The sequence below is a fragment of the Microcebus murinus genome, chromosome 6, assembly GCF_040939455.1.
Source record: "Microcebus murinus isolate Inina chromosome 6, M.murinus_Inina_mat1.0, whole genome shotgun sequence".
In the NCBI taxonomy this organism is placed as follows: domain Eukaryota; kingdom Metazoa; phylum Chordata; class Mammalia; order Primates; family Cheirogaleidae; genus Microcebus; species Microcebus murinus.
In genome coordinates, this window is record NC_134109.1 from 63,957,012 (window position 1) to 63,984,220 (window position 27,209).

General features: G+C 37.1%; 1 protein-coding gene and 1 pseudogene across 2 annotated transcripts in view; one reads left to right on the forward strand and one right to left on the reverse strand.

Annotated features, from left to right (window-relative positions):
• The window catches only part of PRKD1 (protein kinase D1), a 292,389-nt gene that overhangs the window by 89,883 nt on the left and 175,297 nt on the right, over positions 1–27,209 (forward strand). The window lies entirely within an intron of this gene.
• Positions 9,737–9,836, reverse strand: LOC142871682 (uncharacterized; annotated as a pseudogene).

A 27,209-nucleotide genomic window follows, 5' to 3' on the forward strand; every position in this document is an offset into this window, starting at 1 on the left:
AAAAAGAAGAAGATTAAATACAGAATAAATTGGTTCATGGAGTTAGTTGCAAAACCTGGTTGCTATGCTGAGTTACTGATTACAGGTATCACAGGCTCTGTGAGAGGAGAGATGATTGCACTAGACTGGTGGTCGCTGTGGGTGATAAAGGCAAAGTGTTTAAAAGGTTGCTCTGACTGTGAAGTCTGTTTGCGGAGGTTGTGTGTGGGGCGTGCGTGCGCAGGCACACATGCTCTCAGCTGTGCATCTGGAGCCATTCTATGTGCAGGATGCTATTGTTTAACCTAGAATCGCCTGGGATTCCTATATTCTAATCAGAATATTTGTATTATCTTAACAATAGCTTATTATACTATTTTGCCCATCAATAATTTCTAAAAGAGAGGCACACTAAAAACCTGACTTTAGCATGATACAATTCATCCATGTAACAAAAATGCTTGTACCCCCTTAATATTGTGAAATAAAAATTATTTTATAAAAAGAATTAGTGTGTGAACCTTTTTTCCTTTGTTTTGTTTTAGAAGCCCAAAGTCTCTATAAAGTCTCTAGTGTGCCTGTTGATTATGCTTCCTATTAAAATAAAATCCTTTGTTTAATTTTGCAGTTCAGTGTGTAAGGAGAGGGTGAATAGAATGAAAATTTAACCTTCACTCTGTCTCTATTCAAAGTTAAAAGTCATTGTGTCATTCAGAAAGAGCAGAAAACCGGGCTAATGAAATAGTCGGGTTCTAGCAAAGCATCTGGTGCCTGATAGGCCTTAGGGGATTGAATGAGCTGTCGTCACTGGGAACCTAACCTGTGTACAAACAAGGTACCATATACTGTAGGTCACCACGTAACTGTGGCTGCTGCTCATTCTCCTTCTTTCATCTGGTTTCTTTTCTTTCTGATAATCTTAAAATATCTACTTTAGCAGTCTCCCTGGTCTACACAATCTTCCTTACAGATACAAGAAAACAATGTTCTATGTAATCATCAGGGTAACCGTGGCATTTGTCTATTTATCCTTATCTCTCTTCTGAACTTCACTGTATTTCTCATAATCCTGAATTCTGTATTGAGCATCTCTTAGCATGCTACACTGGAATTTCAAACTCTTGCATGTTCAAAGCTGACTTCATCTTTCCCCCTTTCCCCCATTACTATTAATGATCCCCAAGGTATAAGCCAGGAAGCCTCGACACCTTACCCTGTGCCCCTGCCCTACCTCATAGTGCACAGTCTGGTGGTTGCTGAGTCCTACTCATCTACCTCGCTCGTGTCTTTCCTTGTTGATGTTGTCTCAGTTGAAGCTCTGATCACAACATTTGAGGGCTGTTGCAACTACATGTGAACTGCTATTTCTAATTCCCAACTTTTCTTGATGATTTGTGCTTGACATTTCAATTAGAAATAGAAATACCATTCGACCCAGCAATAGCATTGTTGGGCATCTACCCAAAAGAACATGAGTCTCTTTGTTATAAAGACATCTGGACCTGAACGTTTATGGCAGCACAATTCACTATAGCAAGGCCATGGAAACTACCCAAGTGCCCGTCAATTCATGAGTGGATAACTAAAATGTGGTATATGCTTACAGTGGAATATTACTCAATCTTAAGAAATGACAGTGAGCTAGCACCGTTTATGCCATCCTGGATTAAGCTTAAGCCTGTAATACAAACTGAGACGACACAAGATCTGGAAAATGGGCTACATGTCTACTTGACGTCAAATTGGTACTGACTGACTAAAACTATGGTGCTCAAAAAACAGTAGTATTCAACAGGGATGGGGAGGGGAGACCCACATCTTAAGAAAGTGGTGAGCATTGTGGAGGGCGGAAGGGATTACCTCTACTCCTTTTTAGGGAGAGGCAAAGATATACATTGTAACCAAAATGTCTAAAAAAAAATCTGTAATCGGGAGGTGGGCAGGTGGAAGGGGGGAGGAGGGGAAGGGTCTGTACTTACAGAGTGGGTGCGGTGTGCACCACCTGGAGGCTGGACCTGTGGGAAGCTCTGGCATAGTGGGGTGGGGGAGGGGAAGCAGGGGCAAGATATGTAACCCTAACAATATTTGTACCCCTATAATATGAGGTAAAAAAAAAAGAATGGTCTTTCTAAAAGAAAAATTTCATAACTTAAATTTTCCTGCTCAGCTGGGCACAGTGGTACTTGCCTTTAGTCCCAGGTACTCAGGAGGCTAAGCCAAGCCTGAGATTTCTGTGCCAACCTGGGCAATGTAGGAGACCCTGTCTCCTAAGAAAAAAAAATCCATGCTGACAATGTTCTACCATTCCCTCCACAGAGTTATCTTGTGGTTCCTTAGCATATTATACCAGGCCACTCAGGGTCTGACCCTGGTTGGTCTTACCTTCCCCATTATCCACATGCCCAGGAGGTGCTGTGCTCCCAGCCACACTGATCCCCGTACTTTTCAATGAAAGCACCTTATATGACTTACACTTGTATGACTCTGCCATTGTCTTGTGTAATTAGTTGCTTTTACCTGGAACTCCCTTCTCACTTCTTTTTCTGTCAGCTAGGGGAACACTGCTAATTCATCCTTAAGGTCCCTTTCCCTGACAGAGTGAATATTTATCAAATAAGTGATAAATAAATATGTCTTATCTTTTCTCGGATGCCTTCTCAGGACACTTGGAACACACCTTCATTACAGCAGCATTTCATGGATTCTACTGTAATTACAGAATTGTATGCTTTTTTCTTCTTAGGCTGTGTATTCCTTAAGATTAGTGCCCAAGATTCATCTTTTCTCTTCCTAGCACAGAGATCGGTGCCTGCACGTGGTAGGCACTGAATAAATATTCACTGAGTCAAACTGCTAGCATTGTAGCCAGAGGTGTTGCTTCTGGCTTGCTGGTGTGGATTAACCTCACTTCCAGGGAGGCGTAGGGTGGCCTTATGATTCTGCAGCCATTGTGTTTAGGGTGGATGTGCCTCACTTTCTTGTTGTGGAGGCTGAATTTATAGTGGCTGAGCACCTGGAACATGTCCAGTAGTGCCTTTGTGCAGAGATCTTAGTGTTTGAAATAACTGGTATTTCATGTGGACCAGCATCTTTTGAGACTTGAATGTCTGTGATTCTCTATAACGTAATATCAGTACCTTGAGGGCAGGTGTCAGGGACTCTGTGCTTCTGTCCTGCAGAGAGTGAGTGAGGTCAATCCATGGGGCTCAATTCATTCTGCAGGTTCAGGTCAATAGTTTTTCATTGTCATTTTTACATTTTATTTGAAAATAATTTCAAATTTACATAAAATTTGCCAACAATAAAAATAACACAAAGAACGTTCCTTTAGTTTTTTTTTCCCAGATTCATGAAAACATTTTACCCCATTGCTTTATCATTGTGTTTTCTCTCTGTCTCTCTTTCTCAGACTTTTTCTTCTAGAACCATCTGAGGATCTTATATACCATGGCCCTTTGCACACATCTCCTTCAATGTGTATTTCCTAAGGATTGAGTATTTTTTTTATACAACCAGAGTGAGTTATCAATCTCAATACATTTATCATTGATGAAATACTTTAACCTACCATTTGTATTTCAGTATTATCAACTGAGCCAATCAGTACTTTCCGTTAAAGCATTTTCCCCCTGCCAGTACAGGATACAGCGAAGGGTCAGGTATTGCATTTCAGTGTTATATCTTCTTCCCTTCCCTTCTGTTAATGTAGACATTTCCACCATCTTTCTTTGTATTTTATGACATTGACTTATTGAAGAATACAATGTAATCCACCTCCCTTTGTAATAGAACATTCCTTATTTTGAGATTTGATGGGTCAGTAGATTTTGCCTAATCATTTATTTTTCTTAAACTAACAAGTAGCTGGATTTGAAGTACTAATATGCTATTACCATATCTAATATAAATAATTAGCACATTAAAGTTATTAATTAATTTTCTTTGAGTAAATTAATACTATTTGTGAAACTTCACATAGAAATAAAACAGATCCTTTAGAAAAAGTTTATATACAAAACAAGCAGATTGAGTATGCTGATGTTTGGTAAATAAATAGGCTTTTTCTGGTACTGCAAGAAGAAATAAAATACCTATTATTGGATTTCCATTGATACTAAAACCAAACAAAATAGTTGTACTAAAGAACAGGTGAAAGTTTTTTTGTTTTTCAAGTGAAAGTTTTTCAAGTTTTCAGTTTTGAAATCTTAAAATGCCAAGAAGACTGAATTCTCTTTCAGGCCCATATTTTGACCAATTAATTGATATTAAGTCTTTGAATAAAAGCTTTTGTTGTTATTTTGAGGAAAGTATGCTATTTTGACGATAGGTATTTATAAATTAATTCCTTGGAGAATAAAACCCTGAAGGTATTGAAACACAATACATGAATATTTAATAGATAGTAAATATTTAGACTGGTTAAACAAGAAAGTAAATTAGCATCAGATTAAATTAAACTGCTATGGATATTTATCCCCACTATTGGAGAGAATTGTGTGGTATGGTGTTTCTGTTTGTTGTTGTTTGTCATCTGTTCTGCCATCTCAGCTAAACTCATGAATTGAGAAGCAGCCTGGGCTTATTTCCACAACATTCAGACCTTACTGTGCATTTACACTTGCTTACAATATGTTTCTCTTTTCTTTCCAAGCGTGGTCATCCTTCATTTTCACACCTTAGGGTGCTCAGGACAGCCACTGAGCACAGTGCACTCAAATTGTCATAGCCAGCAAGGTAAAAGAGATACTGTCAAGTGCTATTTTTCAAAAACTTTAATTTGTTTTTCTCTCTTTATTGTTTATGATAACCTCCTAGAAACTTGAAAATAGCATTTCCTTCCCTGCTGTTTTTGTCATTTGTGTTTGGAAGACAATCTTTTTCAATAAAATAATAGTTGCCTTTAACTGAGAAGGAAAAAATGCCAAAGCGATACACTTTTGTTTTCTTTTGTAATCACAATGTTTTCTTTTTTTTTCTTTATTGGATTTTTGGGTGACGTTTATAAGAAGAATTAGGGAATTCCAACCCTGCAATGCTGGGCAGAAGCAGGATAGGGCAGTGGTTGGGAGCATGGACTCTGGGGTCCTGCTACTTGGGTTCAGATTGTGGTTCAGAAGTTGACAAGCTGAGTGATCTCACTCATGCAGGTTACTCCATCTCTCTGTCTTCTGTAGTCTCATGTGTAAAATGCGGATTACACAATGGTATCTACCCATAAAGTTGTTATGAGGACTTACTGCACCAATATTTATAGAGTACTTAGAACAGCACCCATAATGTAGTACATGGTATGTGTTGCCAAATAAAAGTAAATCTCCCCCTTCCTCCCAATCTTACTGCACTCATCCTTTTTTCTCATGGTTTGACTGAGTGGAAACCAGAGTTAGTTCATAGCTCTTCAGAGGGTCCTCTTCAGAGACAGGAGACTCTTCCTGAAGAAATGTGGATCTTTTTTGAAATTTAATCTTTTCTAAAGTCAAAATGTGTCTGTTTGCTACTCATCCTTGTGCTTTGACTTGGTAGAGAGAAGGCATTATTAAAAGGTTAAATACATTTATGTACCACTGGACCCTCTGAGCACTCACAGCATGCCTTCCTTCATTTTGATTTGGCAGAAGCCCACTCTAGTTATTATAAAGAACGTTTATTTTAGTTTAAAGTTTCACAGGTGTCAGGTATATAAATTAAAAGAAAACACATTTCCAAGGATGACCCAAGGAAGTATGTTGTCACCCTTTAAAAGATGCTCCAGCTGGCATAAAAAGTTGAATATATATATATATATATATATATATATATATATATATATCTTTTGTATCTAGTGTAATTAACATGAATCATTTTTGAAGCCTATTAGGTCACTGGTAGTTTATTTTATACTGAAGGCAGCAACAGAGAAAACATGATCTCTTGTATTTCAAGGAATTTGGGGCCTTTCATACGTGGAGACCATTTTTAGTAATCATACGGTTACATGAAATGGATTATTTATGTTATTGAGGAAATAATGTCTTGGATGGCAACTTTTACAATACATTGAAATATAAACCTGTCAGCAAAGCTAAAGAAGCCCTAAATCAACATCTTCATAGAGGGCAAAGTCAGTAAATGTAAACTTCCACATTAATGATGTGGCTGAGGATATATCTTAACAGAAAAAATATCACCTAGGACTTAAGGTTAATAGACAAGTAAAAGATGTTCATATGTTGGACTTCATATGATGAGAACTTAAAAAGCAGATAACTTTCCAGATAATTTAAATGTTGCATTTTTGGGTAACAATTTTTCTCTTAATTATGTTATATAAATTTCATAACAATAGTTTTAAGTAACCATAAAACATATCTTTAACAACAATGAAAATCAACAGCCTATCACCCCATTTCTGTTGTCCTCCATGAGCGTGCAACACATAGTTAGTTCCTTTATTAAGCAGTGATGGTAGCTCCAGAAGCCTGGTTTTGTCTCTGTACTGATTTCTACAACTGCTGATAAAAACTCTCTAAGAGGAGTTCTGACTAACTATTGACATGACTACACTCTGTTTATTAAAATTCTCCCTTTGCTTATATCTACACTGAAGGTAGAAATAAGTTAATGAAGAAATGATATTTTTAATATGTAGAAAACAGGCGCCTCATTTAAACTGGTAGTCATAAGTGCTAGTATAATTTCTGAGGCATACTAGAAATAAAAATGGGGCTGTAGTTGTGCTGTGTGAGGAGCACAGTTGGAAGTGTTTAGTGAACTATGAGTCCACTTAGACTCGTAAAGCCCATACATTCTTAATGGTCCCTTAGGAAGAACCCTGAGACAAGGAGATAAGTTCCATTATCCAGGCAGGGTGGATGTTGTAAGATGTGTTAACCTGAATTCTTAGTGAATGTTCCATTGCATAGTTCTGTGAATTGTTCCAGGATCTCTTAATGGTTACATTGTTAATAAATTTCTTCCACATTTTCTATTTTTTTTTTTTCGTATTCAGATTTGAGTTTGTGCCAAAGGCATGTATTTTATATTTGGATTTTTTCTCTTGTTGTCATGTTTAGCATCTATCTTATTTTCAACAGTTTCCCTCTGGATACATTCTGAATTTCTGGAATGGAGAGGTGAGAATATGTTGGAAGTATATAAATCATGAGACTATGATATTCATGTTAATTATATGTGCAAGTGGATTAGAAAGAAATAACTATCATATGCTTGATTTATCTTAAATAATTTAGATATTTCTAATGGTAGTTTTCCCATATCAAGATTAATTATTTAATGTTATAGTGTGTAGTCGACTGTGGTAATTTTTGTTTGGCATGTTTTTAAGTAGCTTTTTAGTCTTAAAGTTAGTGAGAAACCTCTCAAATAGAGCTTGCATTAACCAGGGAACTTGGAGCTGCAGTTAATTTTAATGGCATAATTTAGAAAACTAGTTTTGAAGAATCAACACAAAACACTTTGTATTGTTCATCTATGTTAAACCAGGTATTTTGTCGTCTTCTTTTAAATTACTACTTATTTAAATATTAAACCATCCTTTACACTGCATGGTGACACAATTCAAGTTGGCTCTTGCCGGTATTTTGCTTAGTCATTAAAAATTTTGCATATAGTTAATTAAATTGCATGAAATATAATTAGCTTAGTTTCTAGTGCTAAGGAATCAATGAGAGAAAAGAACAGATTCAAGGGTTCTGTGGTGAGTAGACACAAAGCTGCATTTGTGTCGGTGCCAACAATGGAGGCAGCAGAGAATCCTCTAGACAGGGCAAGCAGCCAGCCTGGGATCCGAGCCTAAGCTGTGCGGAGACGCTTTTGAATACACCTTTGAGAAAGTGTGTCGAAGTCATGTGTGCAGACTGCGGTTAGGGCACATAAGAGGTAAGCTGTTCAGAACTCGTAAGTCCCCAGATGGGGCAGGGCAAAGCCCTCTTTCTTCGAACACTGGCTCAGTCAGGAGCGTAGGAATCCATAGGAACTTGAGACTGTCACAAGGGAACTAGGGCACCACTAGCGAGGAGACGTTGATAGTCAGCCAACACTGCTCTCCTGCCTCAGGAGGTTCTTAAGTGCTTTCTGTTAGACTCCCAGGCTCAAAGCTTGGGTAGAGGAAGATGCAGTAATTTGCCACACCTGGCAAACTGTGACATAGAGTTGTTGGCACACTCACACCCACTGGTACCAGCAATGATTAATTATGTACTGGGACAGAACAATACAGTCAAGCGAAGTCGTGAGCAAAATGCTGTTTTATTTGTGGTTCCTTCCCTTCTACTTTGATATTTTCACTTTAAAATGAAGCTGCAAGGGAATTTAACTAGTAAAGAGGGAGGAAAAAAAAAGCCAGGTGGGAGAGAAGTCTGCACATATCCATTCATTAATTCAGTCTTTCATTCAACAAATGTATTTTGAATGCCTTAGTATGTAATTACCCAAAATGAATGAATATTCATTCATCTTTGAAATTCAAATTCCGTTTTGCTAATGAGCAGCCCAGTGTTTACCCAGAAGTACAGAGTTAGCAGTGGCAAAATTAATTTGGATCCCAAACTTCTTTCTTTGTTTACACAGTTCAGGTCTCTGCAAAGTCCTGGCTAAAGCCAAAGGTGGGCTGATCATGGCTGTGAGCATCTTCTGACAGAACAAGAAATGGTAGATAAAGTAATCAATACGTTATTTACGTTAAGAGTTGGTGCTAAGCACTTGAGAGATCAGAGTGGGAGCATGCTGCTGTTCTTGATATTAACTGCTAAGATCTGTTGAGTATTTCCAATGTGCTGGGCTGTGTGGACTTAAACGAGTTTCTTCCATTACCTCAATTAACACAGTTTAAGTAGAAATTGGTGCACTTTGTATAGTCTCTGATTCTGAGGCCGCACAGAGTTGGCCATACCCTTTTCCCTAGGACAGCGACAAGAAAGAGCTCCTTTGGGCATTCGCTCACATACACAGTCCTAAAAAGCAACATGGAATTCTCATCTGGCTGAGGTCCTCTGGGAACTCAGCCTGGAGAATTCATTGTCCCTAGTGTGCTTTCGATATTTCAGTATCTGACAGACAAGATGTTTTGTCTTTTGTATATAAAAATTAAGTGACTGTCCTAGTATCAAATATGTACTTCCAGTTTTTAAAGGTATATAGATTAATTTTCCATATGTGAGAATTTAATTTTAATGTTGATTCAGGCTTTCCTATGTATAGTTATCTCCTCCTTTTATGAATAAAAGCATGCCTTTGCATAGACCACTTCATTATCTACAGTGTTTTTGTAGTTTCTAGAATGCGTGTTTTCATTTTATCTGTAATAGATAAGAGAAGTTTCAACAAGAAATATGGATGAACACATTCCTCCGGAGAGGAGGAATTAACATGGTTAAGATGGTGTTTGTAGAATTTGTATTCGAGTAAGTTATTTTAAGGATTGCTTTTTATGTCATGTCAAAGTCAAATTATATTCAATTTAATATTCTGGATATATCCAGATATAGGTAGTTTTGTTAATGATTTCCTGTATGTTGTATGTGTCCATTTAATAGGCCTTGGATCTTTTTTTAGTGGAGATAATTACAATTTGCAGTTCTAAGAAACAATACAGGGAAATCATTGGTAACTTTACACATTTTCTCCCAATAACATTTTGCAAAACTTCAATAGAGTATCACAACTAAGTTATTGACATGGTTACAATCCATCTTTCCCCAAGTTTACTCAAATTACTCCACTTTTATGTGTTTTCTGTTGTGTGTATTTAGTTATATAAAATAAAAACGAGGAACACATAAATCTGTGTGTCATCCTTGTGTAGGCGCCGTGCTGATCTCTCTATTGTCCAGTTTTACTATATGAGCTGAAGTAAGCACAGGCCTTGGATTTTTATGTGCATCAACCCAGCTTCATCACTCGTCGATGACAGCAGTCACTTGGGGTTTAATGCTCTGAGCTTGCTGTCTGGAAATTCTTAATTTTATGTTTGTATTCGTGTTTTGTAAGTGAAGCCCAGTGCGGTAATGGAGCATGCCCCATGACTTGAAGCCTTGGTTTAGGTGCCCACCTCCTTGAAATGGGTTCTCTGGGCTGTCTGCTGCTCGCTTCCCCACCTCCTAGGACCCCAAACCCTCTCTGGCCTCTTCATCCCTGCTCCTGCCCAACAACTGCTGGTATCCACAGCCCCAGGCAGGGAGGATCAAGATCTGGAGCAAGAAGCCTACAGGTCTCAGAACAGGGCATTGATGTGGCTGCCCCATCTAGGAATGCCACAGTGGGGCAGTCCTCCCACCAATCCCTGATCTAGGTGCCTAATGCATACCCTTGTAGGGCTGCTCCTGGGGGTCATCTGTCTGCCTGTGCACTGAGGCAGTGGATCTGTGTGTGGAAAGGGAGATGCCTGGCTCGACTTCCCTACTTGGTGCATAGAGCGTTGTTCCGGTGACTGGTGGGAGAGAGAACTCAGCCCTTAGCTGAGTGGGCAGTTTGTGTGCATTGTGGGGGTGCACATGGGGTGGAACCCCAGAAAGTCTGCACTCACTGCAAGAGTGTCTCAGAGCCTGAGGGATCAGATTAAATAACAAACAACACTATGGCAGGTTGAGGGAGAAGCTGCAGAAGAAAGGAAAATGCTTGATATCTTAATGCTTTCAGTGGCACTTTCCCTCTGTTTTTTGAACAAGGGGCCCTACAAATTATGTAGCCCTTTCTGATAAGGCATAGTGTTATCTTCAGCAATCATTTACTATACACAGTGCCCACTTGTTTTCATGCATCATCCTATATTTGCTGCAAATCTCAGTGACATAATAAGAAGATATTCAGTGAGACTGTGTGGGGACTAGAGCAGCACAAAACCCGTAATGATATAAATATGTGGTAGAAAATTACAATAAAACCCTTGCATCTTCCACTTTAATTTTGCCTCAAGGAAATGGCAAGATGCCCAGCTGGCAATAACCAGTTCCAAATGAGCTGCCAAAACCACTAGGTGCTGAAATATATAGTTTGTTGCACTTCCCCGTTTTGGGGCCTGACTATAGGTTTTGGGGTTGGTGTTTCAAAGCCAGAGCAGGTGCCTGCCACCTGGAAACATTTTCTTAAGTGCCATGTTAGTATCAACACACTAAGACCTATTGAAGTGTATTTTTAGGTAACATTGAAACTGCTTTACATGTGTATACATGTCTATTGAAATCCAATCATAAATAGGCCTAAAATGTTTTCATCTGGAATTCAAAGCAATATGATTTGTGTCTTGGAACAATGAAGGATTCTTATAAAAAGGAGCATGCTGATGGAAAACATTTAGATAAAATTAAAATATTTGAAAAGTTTGTAAATGTAAATTGAAGTACTGGCATAACAAAATTAAGTTACTTCACCTTAGAACTTGACAAACAGAGGTGCTGAAGTGATTGCGAAGAATAACTACAGGTATACCTCCCATTCCTCCTTTTATCACACTTCGAAGATACCGCGTTTTTTTACAGTTCAAGGTTTGTGGAAACCTTGCCTTGAGAAAGTCTGTTCAAGCCATTTTTCCAGCAGTATGTGCTCACTTCCTGTCTCTGTGTCACATTTTAATAATACAATATTTCAAACTTTTTCATTATTGTTACATCTTTTCATTATTGTTATATGGTGATCTGTGATCAATGTGTCTGTCAACGTTACTATTGAAATTGTTTGAGAAGGAGTGGGAACCAAGAACCATGCTCATATAAGACTACAAACTTAATTGATAAATGTTATATGTGTTCTGACTGGTCCACCCACCGTTTCCTTGTTGATTTCCCTCCCCTAAGTCTTCCCTATTCCCTTAGAGATGAGATATTGAAATTGGGCCCCAATTAATAACCTTACAATGCAATCTGAGTGTTCAAGTGAAAGTAAGAGTTCTAAGTCTCTCACTTTCAATCAAAAGCAAGAAATGATGAAGCTTAGTGAGGAAAGCATGTCAAAAGCCAAGGCAGACCAAAAGTTTGGCCTCTTGCACAAATCACTTAAGCTAAGTTGTGAATGCAAAGGAAAAGTTCTTGAAAAAAATTAGAAGTGCTACTCCAGTGAACACTCACATGATAAGTAAGCAAAACAGCCATGTTAGTGATAGGGAGAAAGTTTGAGTGGTCTGGATAGAAGATTGAATCAGCCACAACATTTCTTAAATCCAAAGCTTAATCTGGAGCAAGGTCTTAACTTTCTTCATTTTTATGAAGACTGAGAGAGTGACAAAGCTGCAGAACAAAAGCTGGAAACTAGCAGAGATTGGTTTATGAGGTTGGAGGAAAAAGTCATCTCCATAACATAAAAGTGCAAGGCGAAACAAGTGCTGATGTAGAAGCTGCAGCAAGTTATCCAGGAGATCTAGCTCAGATAACTGATGAAGGTGGCTACAGTAGACAACAGATTTTCCATGTAGATGGAACAGCCTTATATTGGAAAAAGATGCCATCTAGGACTTTCACAACTAGACAGGAGAAGCCAATGCCTGGCTTCAAAGCTTGAGAGGACAGGGTGATACTCTTATTAGGGGTTAATTCAACTGGTGACCTTAAATTGAAGCCAGTGCTAACTTGCCATTCTGAAAATTCTAGAACCTTTAAGAATATGATAAATCTGCTCTGCCTGTGTTCTATAAATGGAACAACAAAGCCTAGACGACAGCCCACCTGTTTACAGCATCGTTTGCTGAATATTTTAAGCCTGCTGTTGAGACCTGCAATTCAGAAAAAAAGATTCCTTCAAAATATTATTCATAAAATATTATTGCTCATTGACAATGCACCTGATCACTCAAGAGCTCTGATAGGGATGTACAAGGAGATTAATGTTTTCATGCCTGCTAACATAACATCCCTTCTCCAGTCTATGGATCAAGGAGTAATTTTGACTTTCAGGTTTTATTATTTAAGAAATATATTTTACAAGGCTGTCACTACCATAGATAGTGATTTCTCTGATGAATCTGGGAAAAGTGAATTGAAAACTTTCTGGAAATGATTCACCATTCTAGATGCTAAGAACATTCATGATTCATGGGAGGAAGTTAAAATAGCAACATTAACAGGAGTTTGGAAGAAGTTGATTCTAAACCACATGGTTCACTTTGAAGGGTTCAAGACTTCAGTAGAGGAAGTAACTGCAGATGTGGTGAAAATAGCAAGAGAACTAGAATTGGAAGTGGAGCCTGAAGATGGGACTGAATAGTTGTGATCTCAGGATCAAACTTGAATGGATGAGGAATAGCTTCCTGTGGATGAGCAAAGAAAATGGTTTCTTGAGATGGAATCTGCTCCTGGTGAAGATGCTGGGAACATTGGTGAAATGGCAAAAAATGATTTAGAATATTACATAAACGTAGTTGATAACATAGTGACAGGTTTTGAAGGATTGAGTCCAATTTTGAAAGAAGTTCTACCATGGGCAAAATGCTGTGAAATAGCACCACATACTATAAGAAATATTTTGTGAAAAAAGGGTCAATTGATGCAGCAAACTTTATTGTTGTCATATTTTAAGAAATTGCCATAACCACCCTGACATTCATCAACCACCACCTTGATCAGTAAGCAGCCATCAACGTCAAGGCAAGACGGTACACCTGCAAAAAGCTGACCATTTGCTGAACACTCAGTTGATCATCAGCATTTTATAGCAATAGGATATTTTTCCATTAAGACATATACATTGGCATTTTTAGACATAATGCTTTTGCAAACTTAATAGACTATAGCAGGAGTCCTCAAACTTTTTAAACAGGGGGCCAGTTCACTGTCCCTCAGACCATTGGAGGGCCGGACTATAGTTTAAAAAAACTATGAACAAATTCCTATGCACAGTGCACATATCTTATTTTGAAGTAAAAAAACCAAACAGGCAAAAACACCTGCATGTGGCCCACGGGCCGTAGTTTGAGGACGCCTGGACTGCAGTGTAAACATAACATTCGTATACATTGGGAAACAAAAACATTTGTTTCTGACTTTATTGTGATGCTGGCTTTATTGCAGTAGTCTGGAAGGTATGCCTGGCGCAGTTGCATGACATGTTTCAGTTATGGAGGCCACAGGACTTCTCTTGTTTCATTTGAAAAAAGTGTGCCTATTTTGGTGCTTGTGAATACCTTTTTACATCTGATCATTTCAGGCTACTTAAAGGCAGTCCCTTGTCTTCCATTAAGGTTTTTCTTTTCCTTAAGTTAGCACTAGGGTTTTCTAGGCACATCTCTGCATATATATTGCATTAGGGATCAGTGAACTTGAGATGTTTCCAAGGTCAATTTTTTGTTTCAATGCATGTCTGAACAATCTGAACCATTTCCCAGTGCTCATCTAACCAAACAACTACTTTGTTTATCCTTCTGCCTGACCTGAAATATTCTCTGTATAATGTGCTGCCTGTTTTCGAATTCAGACTACATATTGAAGATAGGATCCACTCAGTGTATATTTTTTTTCTCCAGCAATCTGAAGGCCAGTCAAAGAAGGTTTGGTGAAATCTAGTATTAATAAGAATGTGTTTTCATCATTAGTTTCACATCCTAACCTCCTTCTTCCAAACCTGTTGCCAAATCCCAGAATGAGGAAGAAATAAACTGACTGAGCTTTCCCTACTTGCTCTCACAGAGTTGCTAATTAGAAGCAAAATGTCCAGTCCATCTTGTAGGAAGAAGAAAGAGATCCAGCAAGGGCACTAGACAATCTGTAAATTGGGTAATTAATGTGAGAATAATCATGGCTTAGTTGTCTTGGTGAGCTTTTTTAGTGTATTAGGTGGAAAGACACTGTTTGTGTCCTCTCGTAGTTAGTGAGATCTGTGACTTGACTTGCTTTCTCCTGGGCATTTATTTGCTGAGATTACTCTTAATTCTGCCCATGTGTGTCTGGGTGGATAATGTCTCCACTACTACAGTACACTGTTCTAAATCTATTATTTCACCATGAATTACTTCCACTTGCTAATTTTTCCCTTCTCTAGCTTGTCCTTGTGTTCTGTCTTGCCCTAACTTTTAAAGTTTCCTCTCTGCTCTTCATTGGCAACTTACAAGTCCTTACATCAGCTTGTGGTGATTCACACTTCCCATCAATACTGAAATGTGTTCGTGTTCTAGAGGGCAGAGCTGGGGCTCTGGAGGCAGCCTGCCAGGGCACGAGTCTTGCCGCCACCACTCACCAGCTCAGTAGGGTGGTGACCTTAGACAAGTGACTTAACATCTCCTTGCTCTCTTTCACATCTGAAAAATAGGGATAATATAGTCCCTACCTCATAGAGTTGCTGTGAAGATTCAATAAGTTATTCTACATTATGTACTTAGAACAATGCCTGGCCCATAGTGAGTGCTTAAACTTAATTTTGTTTAACTCAGTTATATGACCATTTGGCCTCTTTTTAGCATCTTATTTTTCTGGCAAGACCTATTTGTATCTCAGATAATTAGAGTTCCTTGTGATACACTTAGGAAATGCTATTCTTCAAGGTAAGTTCAGTGTTGCCATTTTTCTCTGTTGTATTTTCCAAGGAGGGCAGCTTGAGGTGGAAGATCTAGAAGTAAAACTCTCTCTTATGGTCAAATCCTTATTTTGTAAGCATCCCTCAACCAATGTGTATGACTTTTACTCTTTCTGACCAATCTGATGGAGTCAATGTCTTGCTACTTCAAGTGTGTCTGCTTACTAGAAGTTTGGACATTACCTAGGAGGCTGTAGAAATGCAGATCTCAGGCCACACTGCAGACCAACTGAATGGGAATCTGCATTTTTACAAGATAACTAGGTGATTCTTAAGCACGTTAAAGTTTGAGAAGCACCGTGCTAACATTTCTGGGCCTAGAGCACCATAATTCTGCTCTAGGGAAATAGGAAGAAACCAGCCTGAATTCTGTTTTATAATACATAATATTGACTGTTTCTACAAGTACAGCACTTTTTAAGCCCTATGAGATTTCCTGGAAAACCTATGTTGGTATTCTCTTGGGTGTAATTGTTATCGATTAATGTCATGATTAAAAGTGCAGCTTAGGTCTACTGGGAGCTTTAGCTCATTGAAAGGAAAAAAAAAACACACCTCATTGATCTGAAGCCTTCAGTCAGTCATTCTTACCTTTTCAGAACATACTTCAGATAAATAGCAATAATCTTAGCAGTGAGAGATTTGTCTCAAGGGATAATCTTTCCAACAATGACTTGCATTGATTAAGTTCATTGCTTTTTAACTGTTCACTTTGTTGCTGTGGTAACTCTGTTTTAAACATTAGAATGCTTCTTTTTAGTTGGGATTGTGTATGAGTAAGGTAGCACAAAGAAGCACATTTGTGCTTCTTGTACTAGTAGGGAATTACTTGCTGAGAGTCCAATGCTCTTGTTGTTTTCTAAATATTGCTTTGTTGAAACAAGGTTCTAGGAAAGGGGCAGGTGTTGGACATGTTTATGGAGCAGACAGCATACAGAAAAGTCAGGCTCTTATTAAGATTCTTGGTATCTATTTCAGCTATCAAGAAAGTACTAAAAGTTCCAGATTTATTAGTTGGAGAACTTTGTTTTTGGAATAGTGTACTCTTGTAAATCTTGTACAATAATATTGTTAGATTATCCTCTTGCCTTTTGCATACATCTGTTTTTATGGTTCAAGCAGTTGGAAAATCTTCAGCTCACTGTAGTTGTAGGGTGGCAAGAAAATAAACAGATTGGGCTTTAAGGCCAGATTTCCAATCTGGCCTTAAATAATGAACCAGTTGCTGATGCTATTAAATAATGATATTAAGAAGTTCAAACCATTAATGTAAAATGATGTTTGAAAATTATATAACAGAATATGGATAATTAAAAGCAAAAGGGCATTATTGTACTCTGCAGTACTACCCTTAGAGTATGCATCAACCTTTCCATGCCCCTCATCTTTCACAGCAGATTTGATGCTCAGTGAATCCCAACAATTATCCTTTCCTTAGGGTCTCACATTGCTCTCCTCTGTTTATATTATAACAACTGTCTTTCTAGCTTGGATTACTATTACCTCTTACTTAAGCTGTTGCAGCAAACTTCATGGGTCAGTCACTCCCTCAAAGTTATCCACTAGGTTTGTAGCAGGTTAATTACTCTCATATTCACTGGCTAAGAAAAAAAAAATCAATCAAAATTTAGTGGCTTCCTGTGGCCAGTAAACAAAAACATTTTTCCAATCCAGTGACTTAATATTCTCCAAAATGGCCACAGTTTACCTTATAATCTTCTTATTCCATCTTTCTGTGAATGAGCCTAGTGTGCTATCAGAATCACATTATTTAGTCTAGTCCATGTATACACTGTATTTCTTAATCTTTGAATCTTACCTATGCTTTTCTCTCTTTCTGGAATGGTCTATTTATAATTTATGCCCATTGACATACTTCTTATTTTTTATCTTTTTCCTGAAGCCTCTGGGTCCTTTCAGCCTTTTAACACTCAGGTAAGCTGAAAGACGAGCATTTGGGAGGCACGTGGAGAGGAAAATTGCACATAACGGTTTAGCTAGCCTATCTGGTTCATTGAGGTTCATTGAGGTAAAGTTTCTAGTTCTCAAATTTTAAGCTCCAGAAATTTTATTTTTTTCTATCTGTCCAGAGCTGCTATAGTTTCTGGAACACAAACCAGGCTAATAAACCTCACAAAAGTATTCTTATGGACTAGAATGCCTATTTACTAATTTACAGTGAGTGATGTGATTTTCTAGGGTATTGCCTCTCCACAGCAAGATGCCTGCAAAGCAGATTGAGAAACTAGAAAGTTGCAAAATTGGCTCAGAGTTGAAACGTAAGGAATTGGTTGGTCTTGAAGGATATTCCATCTAGGTTATGGGAAAACCTCATTGCTTTATTGGGTCACCCGATAAGATTATTTTCCTTGGATAATTTGATTTAAGTGCTGATGGATACCTCAGGTTCCAGTCTCTTATCCATTGCACCAACTGACTGAATTACAGTTCTCCTTTACAACATTTTCCATTCGAACAGTGTCATTCTAGAGATGCCACTTCATTACTTTGTTTTAAATTTAGCAACTCTGTATCCTTATCAATTAATTTGTAAAGTAATCCAGGTCTATAAACCCACATTTAGATCCATCTGTTATGGTGCCTAAATCTTTGGATGGCTGATTTCATACATCATGTGTTTGTTTTTGACCCTTTATAGTCCCAGAGTATGCCTTTTGTTTGAACTTACACCAGAAATCTCGAGTTGCTAAATGCATTAGATGTATTCACTTCCTTTTGTATTTCTTTCTCAATATATTTGTATTATGGTTATTTGCAAAGTGGCCTCATTTAGTGGTCAGGGCTGAATTGCTTAAAAGTGGGAACTATTTTTTAGTGTTGTTTATTTTTTCTGTAATCTCAAGGAGAGTGAATTTGTTTTTTCCAGAAATAAAGTTTGGCATTCATTTCTTCATTTACTGATTTATTCGTTTATTTCCTTCCTTCAACCAACCTACCTTCCTTCCTTCCTTCCTTCCTTCCTTCCTTCCTTCCTTCCTTCCTTCCTTCCTTCCTTCCTTCCTTCCTTCCTTCCTTCCTTCCTTCCTTTCCTTCCTTCCTTCCTTCCTTCCTTCCTTCCTCCCTCCCTCCCTCCCTCCCTCCCTCCCTCCTTCCCTTCCTTCCTCCCTCCCTCCCTCCCTTCCATCTTTCCTTCCTTCCTTCCCAGACATTTTATGAAATACCACTACCTGCCAGGGAATACAATTATAAAAGACTTAGACTAATAACACAATTAGTGCCCCTCATTGACTGCCTTAGGCTCTTTATGTAATCCATAGGATATTACAAAAGGTAAGTGTTAAAGCGCCCTACTTTTTTAAAAAAATAAGCATTCTGAGGTTAAGAGAAGTGACTTTTAAAATACTATACAGTTATTAAAACCACTGGGATTTGAGACTAGGCCTGTTGCCTCAATTGGTTCTTTCCCACTATTGCTTATTGGTGTTTATTGGATGCAGCTGTATGGTTTAAGGTACTGTGATGGTTAATTGTATATGCCAACTCATCTAGGCTATGGTGGCCAGTTGTTGGTAAACACTAACCTGTGTTTTGCTGTAAAGGTATTGTGTAGGTGTGGTTAACATCTACAGTCAGTGAGCTTTAAGTGAAGTCATTAGCCTTGATAATGCGGATGGGCCTCATCCCATCAGTTGAAGGCTCCAAGAGCAAAAACTGAGAAGTTTTGCCTCAAGACTGCAGCATCAACTTCTGCCTGAGTTTCCTGCTTGTCTGCCTGTTCTATGATTTTAGACTTGCCAGCCCTCACAATGGCATGAGGCATACACACACACACACACACACACACACACACACACACACACACACATACATATATACATACACACAAACACATACATACATACACTATCAGGTCCTCTTTCTCAGGAGAATTCTGATTTGATTGACTGATCCAGGTTCTGGCAATTAGACAAAATATTATACTAAAAATTATTTATTGCATTATCTTAAACTCTCAAATTCAAAGTATTTTAACGTTTAAAATATATACAGCATATTTTGATTTTTTAAAATAGGGAGAATCAGTTCCAAGGGGCTTATTAGGTAGGGAGCAAGTGTGGAAAGGGAAGGGAAGGGATGAGAGATTGGATTGCTTTTGAAAGTGACTGAAAAAATAGAGGATTGCAACAACCTGAAGGTGTTCATTTTATGGCTGTCCAGGGAAAGTCTTTATCAATTTCTAAAATTGCTAAAGGTTTTTATTTTGAGAAAATTAAATAACAACAAAAACAACAAACCCATTTTTTTCCCTCTGATTTAATGTTAAGATGTGTCTATGTGTAGGGTCTGTGGTGTTCACAATTATACTTTTGGCTTTTATAAGGTAGACTAAGTCAGCTATTTTCGTGAATATGGTCTTATTAAATAAGAAGACATTGACAAAAAAATAATAGTTATTTTATGAATTTGGATTTCAGTAGAAAAGTAATTTCATTGTTAGACCCAAAGTCATAATGGTCAATCCATAGAAGTTTTTTGTTTGCTATAAAGAAGAGTTAACCTTCTAACAAACCCTAAAGTCTAAAATACAGATTTTTATTAAATAAAAATGGACAAATGGGAGAACAGAGTTTTAAGCAAATGTGAGTGCCCTGCATTTTATATCCAATGCTGCCTCCCCTTGGGATCATATATCACAGCCAAACTGAGTGGAAATAAACAGTCTGTCCTCATTATTTGAAATAGTTTTGTTCTGTAACATCACCTTGAAATTTAATTAGCAAATATGAAACCATTTATCCAAGGAGAAACGCAGGGTAGTTCCTGTGAGCCTCTTGTCACATTCACATTTTTCTGAACTAATCAATACATAATTTTGTTTATGTGTTTCTATTTAAACATACCTCATTTATTATACTCCTGGGCAACAGCCTTATAACTCATGGCTGAACTAAGTTTATCTAACACTCATATTTTCTCTGGAAGGCACATACAGCCTTCTTGCACTTAGGAACACTAGACAGCGCTTTTGCACTGTGCTTGGGGGTCCTTTTCAGCAGCAAAATCACCAACAAGAAGCACAGAATGTGAAAAACGTGGCATTAAATAGACCATGAAAAGAACATTTCCTCTGTTGAGAGTACGAGAACCGAAACAAGACGGCAGAGTGTCAGCTGGGAATGTGCACAGTGGGCAACTGAAAACAGCGGCAGATAAATATATTGGTTGTTAAATAGCTCCCCCAAAGACACTCTGTACAGCACTGCCAAAGACAGTTGTTTGGCTTCTAAATATTTTATGTTCATTTGCAAGATTAGTTAATAAACATTTTTAATTCTTGCTAATTCAGGCTTTTAGAATAAAATATGTGCTATAAATAACAAAACTTCAACTATGGCTATATGCTTTCCTCAGGAAACCCGAGCAATTTCAGGTGCCTGTTTTGAACCACCGGCTTGATAAATAACATCAACTCAAATGAACAACAACAACAACAACAAAAAATCCAAGCAGAGTAATTTGTCATTTTTTCCTAAAATATTATTGGAGAACAATTTGTTTTCTTTCACCAAGATTTACAAAGTCAGTTCAGTAAAATATCACTTGTTTAACCATGTTAAAACAATTACTTGTTTAACTGAGGTTTTCACCTTTTAATGATTTTTGTCATATTGAAATTTGCCAAGAAATTAGCAAGTCTACAACTTTGATTCTGCATACTATTTTTGTACTTTTAGGTTGATGCCAATCCTTTAATTCTTTATTTGTCCAACACTTAGTATGTGCAAATTTCTTTGCTTAAGAATTCTGAATTAGCAAACCAGGGTTTTTCTTGACTTAAGCAGCTGCCAAATCATGGAGGTACTCCCACCCAAGAAGGAGGAGTAAAAGTGAAATCTGCTTTTTTATCCTACTGTGGCAAAATTATAACTCAAGGGCAGAGGGGGGGAGTAGATAAGCTCAACTACTGGTGAGATTATTACATAAAAAAGAAAGTCAGTGATGTCAAAGATTATTTGAAATTTTTATTGTCAAAGTTTCCACTAATAGACCATTGGATACTAAAAAAAAAGGTTATGTTATTTCTTTATTTTGGAAAAATGTTGCAAGCCTTTTTTCCTGGTCATTTCATAAATTAGAATAGGAGAAAATAGATTTATAGCAAGTACAATTTAGTTTACACTCATGGAAGGGGGGGCACTATTTACTTTGATTATGAATATTTATAACCTGAAATGGATGTAAGAAGAAAATTAGAGAAATTAGCATGGGCAATAATCATATTCATATAGTGACACTGCCTTGCAGGGAATTATATTAGGTAGTCAGAAGACTTTAGCCTATTGCTGCTTGAAATTATGTATACATGGATCCTTAATGTTCTGGGCTTGAATTTGAAAGGCTCACTCATCAAGATTTTTAGACACATTATATTTGCTTTTGCAAATTAGAAGCTCCAACCACAGATGCAAGTATACATTGCCATGTGTGGAATTAATGCTTCAGACAGCTTATGAATATGTATGTGTATTTTGGTGGCGCTTCTGCCACATAAGTCTGAAAAGCAGTGGGTGGAACCGCGTGGAACTGCATATTGCTGTCAGAAAAGTGCAATTCTCAAAGAAAAAAAAATACAGGGGCAAATTTTCATTTCAGACATGTCTTCAGAAACATAAAGTTTTCTCAAAGAGGAAAGCTTTTTTGGGGCAGGGTGAGGTGGAGGAACAGGAAAGCTAAGGTGAATGAATGGCTGCTCCTCTGGTGTGTATCTCTCCACCTCCAGGAGTGAAAGTATCACAAGGTTCCTTGGGCTCTAGAGAATGGAGGGTCTGCACCAACCTACTGTAGTCCCCATGGGTAGTTTGAATTAATTACTTATTTTGATCTATGCAAAGTAGCCCATTTAAAAAAGTTTTAAGGTGTTCTGGGAAACCTTTTTACTTAGTAATAAGTTGTTGTAAGAGTCTGGTTAGAGCAGGATCGGATCATATTTACATATTTCCTATGTTCTAACATTACAATTATGATACTTCAGACAGACATTTAAACCATTCCAGAGCACATTTTAAATATCAGGTTGAATCAGTGATAGATAAAAACATCATTCTACAGCTCTATTTTATTGAATTAAACTTACTACATTTGACCAATCAAATAATTATCACCACAGAGGTTTTAATCCATCACTTACATACACTTTGTTTACACGGCATACTAATATCCTCCTAAAAAAAACACCTGATACAGCTTTGCATTTTCACCTGTTCTTGGATTAATTTCCTTTAGGGATTTCCCACTACCCCAGTATCATTTAGGAAAGGGAAAAGAACACTTGGCTGTTGCTTTGATACGTAGATAGAGTCCCTGTAAATTTTAATCACTTTGATAAAAGGTTTGGCTTAATTGAGAATCAAAAGTTTTCTAGGTAAAATTATTTTCCTCATTTTAGCCCAAGTCATTTCTTAATGGCCTTCCTCATTAGAGCTCTAAATTGGGTTAAGGGAATATGTTGTCTAGGAACTTTATAAGGAATTATTACAATTTACAAGAAACAACAACAAAAACCTTTACACCTCTTTTTTTTTTTTTTTTTTTTTTTGAGACAGAGTCTCACTTTGTTGCCCTGGCTAGAGTGCTGTGGTGTCAGCTTAGCTCACAGCAACATCAAACTCCTGGGCTCAAGCGATCCTCCTGCCTCAGCCTCCCGAGTAGCTAGGACTACACTACAGGCATGCACAACCATGCCTAGCTAATTTTTCTATTTTCAGTGGAGACGGGATCTTGCTCTTGCTCAGGCTGGTCTTGAACTCCTGGAGCTCAAACGATCCACCTGCCTTCACCTCCCAGAGTGGGGATTATACATGTGAGCCATGGTGCCTGGCACCTTTTCACCTCTTGACCTCTCTTGCCCCTAGCTTCTTTGTCATTCTTTGTTCCCCTTTGCAGTGAAACTCAACAGATCTATACATGTTGTCTCTAATTCTCCTTTGTCTCTTAAACGTACTTTAGTCAGGCTTTTTGTCCCCATCATTCCACTAGAATGAATGCTGGTCAGGTTCAACAGTGACCTCCAAGTTGCTATATCCACAGTCAGTATTTGGTCTTCATCACACTTGACTACCCCAGAACATGAGAGACAGGTGCATCTTGCACCAAAAAGAAAGAGCAGTCTATAAGGTGATAAATAACTAAAGAACACATTAAAAAACTTTGATATTGCTATAATTAAACATTCATACTAATTTCCATATTCAGGAGTTGGGAAATTTAATTTAAGATAGACAAGGTAGAATCACTGAATTCAGGAAAGCACATCATACACATTTAAATAATTTTATGCATACTTGTTGATTGCTATTTCATATTTAAGGTTATCTACCTAACAAACTAATTCATGCCAATATAATATACCATGAATCCTATTGGGAGATATCATTTAGCTAGAGAAATCATTTGCTTGTTTGGAAGAGTGTAACAAATATGCATTTGTCACTGTTACTTATATATCAGTAGATGAAGAGTATAGCATTTATAATTAAGGAAGAAACACGGATACTGATATGACCAGCTAATGCATTTAAAGTGATCTTAGGAAATTATGTTTGCTTTGCTTGCCTTCATTTGTAAACTTTATTCTTTATGCCTACATACCAATAAGCAGTTAAATAAACTGCTTAAATAAGTTGAAAGTTGAATTTATAACTGAAGTATGTAGTCTACAGAATACTAGTATTTTTGAACTCAAAAATATCCAAAATTTTCATCATGAATGCACATCCTAGAACATTTCGTGTTCTGTTAAGTGCCTTAAGCGATTGCTTTAATATCTGGAGTTTGGGATATTCCAAATTATTGTATTTATCATTATTCCTTAGCTGGTCAATTTTGCTATAATTTCACACTAGAAAGGAACTCTGATTTAGAAGCAATTTCAGACTGATTAATTTTAACCTTTGAGTCACCAAAATGTTTATTTATCCTCTAAGTTACACTAATACTACTCACGTTAAAGAAAAGACAATATTTAATTAAAGATTTCATAAATGTTTATTAGTATTTATTATGTCAAAATTAGGTGAGCATATAGTGGGAACATGAATTATTTAATATACATTGTTGCAAAATTGAAGTAAGAATACAGAGGAAGATAAACTTTCCCTATAGCTCATTAGATTCAGTAACAGGATGACATTTGATATATAAAATAGATTGAATGTGATTAAATATATGTATATAAATAAATATAAATTATATTTCAAATATATAAAAATAAAGAAATATGTAAAAAGAGACAAAAGCAAAATGGTTTGGGTATGACATTTTTTGGCTTTCTCTATATTTAGAATCTCAACAAATTTAATAGTTTGATTAACTACTGATATATTTAATGACAAGATAATTGATATGGATGTCATTTGGAGAATTAGTGAAAACATATAAGATTGGTATTCAAAGGACAGATGTTCAGAGAATGTAAACAAATGCTGGTATAAACGAAAACACAGACATCAAAGTTGAAAGGAAAAATGTTCAACTTAGCAATATTACAAAAATGTAAATTAAAACCTGTGTGTGCACTACTGTCCATCTACTAAATTATTAAATCACTAAAAATTATAAATCTGATTTTTGGTGAGTCTGGAAGGACATGTGTGAACTCACACATTTCTGCTAGTATTATAAATTAGAAGAACTTATTATGATATTGAGAGGACTACAAACTGTGATCATATCTTTCATTCTACCTTTTGGCTTCTATTTTTGAAATTTTTCCTCAAGAAAATAACTCCAAAATGAAATATAGCAGCAGAGACAGACAGATGGACAGGTACACATATGCAGGGAGAGAGAAAGAAAGATGTGGAGGGACAGGGAGAAGAAAAAGAGCAAGAGAGCAAGAGATCTGCCTATACAACTATGTATTCAATCACTTAAGGCACTTAACACAACACAAAATGTTCTAGGATGCGCACCATTATGAAACTTTTGTTATGGAACGTAAAGAAGTCAGGTAGAAGGCCGGGCGCGGTGGCTCACGCCTGTAATCCTAGCTCTTGGGAGGCCGAGGCGGGCGGATTGCTCAAGGTCAGGAGTTCAAAACCAGCCTGAGCAAGAGCGAGACCCTATCTCTACTATAAATAGAAAGAAATTAATTGGCCAACTGATTTATATAGAAAAAATTAGCCGGGCATGGTGGCGCATGCCTGTAGTCCCAGCTACCCGGGAGGCTGAGGCAGAAGGATCACTCGAGCCCAGGAGTTTGAGGTTGCTGTGAGCTAGGCTGACGCCACGGCACTCACTCTAGCCTGGACAACAAAGTGAGACTCTGTCTCAAAAAAAAAAAAAAAAAAAGAAGTCAGGTAGAATTTCGAGGTATGTTCCTTCTGTACCTAGTTTGTTGAGGGTTTTTATCCATGAAAGGATGCTGAATTTTATCAAATGCTTTTTCTGCCTCTATTGAGATGATCATAGGGTCTTCAGCCATGAAGAAGGGTGAATTAAGGTCTTTTGCAACAGTTTGGATAGAACTAGAGACCATTGTCTTAAGTGAAGTGTCTGAAGACTGGATAAACAAATTCCATTTGTACTTGCTGTTAAATTTGAACTAACCAATGAGCACACATGTGCACAGACAGAAGTAAAACTCAGTGGAAATCAAGCAGGGGGCGGGAGTAGGAAGGAATGGGCAAAAACCTACCTAATGGGTACAGTGAACACTACCTGGGTGAGGGGGACACTTATAACCCTGACTCAAGTATAACAAAAGCAATCCATGTAACCAAAAACATTTATACCTTCGTAATATTTTAAATTTTCTAAAAAAGAAGTCAAATAGAAACTCAGTATTATATTTAAATTTTTATATCAATTATGAAGATACAATATAGATGTGAAAGACTATGTTTGAATTAAGTAAATCTGTGTACAATATTTTATCTATATAATTATTATAAATATCTAAGAGTCTATATGTAGAAGGGGAATGAAAGGCCAAAAAAAACCCCTAATAATTTATAGATATTATTTAGTGACAGGGGTACTTTACATTTCTATTTGTCTTTATTTACTTCACCAATTGACATTTTTAGTTATAATAATTGTTGCATATTTTATACTTTAAAAATAATATAATAATTTTATATACTAAAGTATACTCTACTATAATATATACGCTAATGTACGTTATAAATCATTGCCTTTATTTTATATGCTTAAAGTAAAAACTTGAAAATAGTCTAAAATAACTGTTTGAAATTCTGAGCCTCCTTTCATAAAACTAGCATGTTAACTTTAAATTACAGATGGGATTTGAACCTAAAATGTCTATTAATGTGTCTGCATTTTATGGCAACAAAACAAACTTACCATGCACAGCACAAATTTACTAATACACTTGATTTGAAATGGCCACAGTAAAGGTCTGCTTGTGTTGGAGCAAACACTGGGATGTTAGTAAATTCACAGCCCCTGAATTGCTGCATTCAAAAATGGTACTCTCCTAGCTTGCTTGTTTCATTGTCTCTCCTTAGTTCTACCATCAGTGCAAAAATACACCTATACATGGGATAAAAATAATACTACATGTTAGAGAAGAAAATTCTAGTCAAATTGTACACGTCCTTTTCTGTGGGTAGACAGCAGCTGTGGATGATTTAAAATCCACTGCTTCAATAGAATTATATAGAAGGGTTTTAGAGACCTGCTTCATTTTCTTTTGAAGCTTAAGAAATTAAAAAAAAAAAAAAAGGGAAAGACCAAACTTGTGCTTGTCTCTTCCT